Below are 1,339 nucleotides of genomic sequence, written 5' to 3'. Positions count from 1 at the left end.
GGGCCGGCGCCTGGGCGGGCTAGGGGCCCGGGCGGCCAGCGGCGATCAGCAGCAGCCGCCTCCCGGACTCAGGAGCGCAGCCATGTTGGCTGCGGCGGCGGCGGGACTGGAAAAGGAGGAGGAGGAGGAGGAGACGGAGGAGGAGGAGGCGGAGGTGGGGACGGCGGCCGGGGCGCGCCCCGAGGCCCGGCTCCAGCCGGGCATGCTCCCCCCGCCCCGCGCGCGCCGCTCGTCGCTCCCTCTCTTGGCCCCGAGAGAGATCTCACCCCGAGCCCCGCACCGCCCCCCCAGAGAGGGTCACAAGTCCGAGGGGAAAGTAACCAGGGCGGTGTTCGCCAGGCCCCGACGGCTCAGGCCCGGCTCCGCGGCCGCCTCGGTCCGGCCTAGCTCGCGCGCCCGGGTCTCCGGCTCACCGGGGCCCCGCGGCCGCCGCCCGCTCCGCCATGGCCAGAGACCCGCCGCCGCCGGCCAGTCTCCCTCTCTCGCTCCCCTCCCCCCGTCGTCCCTCCGAGCGCCCAGGCGGCCGCCCCCGAGAGGATGGGCGAAGGGGAGGGGTCCCCGCCCCCGGCCCGCCTGGGAGGCGGGGACACCACGCTCGCTCGCTAGCTCTCCCTCCTGGTCCCCTAGGCCCAGGCGCCAAGGATGAGGATTGCTGAGTTAGGGGCCCCGCGGGAAACAGCCCGGACTCTCAGCCCGCTCGCCTGGGCACACTGCCAGCCAACCCCCAAGCTAGTGGAGACCCCTTTTAACAAAACCCTGGCCCCAATCCAGAGGCTCCTAATGTGAGCACTCCAAAACAAAACCCATAGACAATGGAGAGGGGAGTCCCCTAAACTTACACATCTCCACTAAAGACTTCCCCACCCCAGGAATTCTTCAATAGAGAATTTCCCACTGTAATCCTCTGAGACTTCAGTTAACCAGGATCTGTGCCCTCAGCCCCATTTGAGACGAGTTGGTATCCAGGGTCTCCGAGGGATTTGAATGTTGGGAGGAGGAGGGGATGTGTTGCTGAAGGGGTAAGAGAGTGGTGGGGGTCTGCACTGGAGCTATTTATCTTTTTTGACAAGAAAGATGCTCTTCCTACTAGGTGTCTCTTCCACATTTCCAGTAGTCTCCTCAGGAGGAGGCAAATGAATGAGCTATAATAATAACCTTGGCCCTCAGAGGGGATCTGCAATCAGGCTCCATGTGCAGGAACATCTGCCTTCCATTACAACCTTCTGTGGACACAGACCACTTATGTCCTGACCGGAGGATGAGGGCCTTAAAAGCTGGAATCTCTGCGGATTGCTCTCAGTGACCCCACCCTCCTCCTAGGGTGGGGTTCACATGTCAG

Source organism: Condylura cristata, unplaced genomic scaffold, assembly GCF_000260355.1.
Source record: "Condylura cristata isolate star-nosed mole 26May11 unplaced genomic scaffold, ConCri1.0 scaffold00011, whole genome shotgun sequence".
Lineage (NCBI taxonomy): Eukaryota > Metazoa > Chordata > Mammalia > Eulipotyphla > Talpidae > Condylura > Condylura cristata.
Note: the sequence above shows the minus strand (reverse complement) of the source record.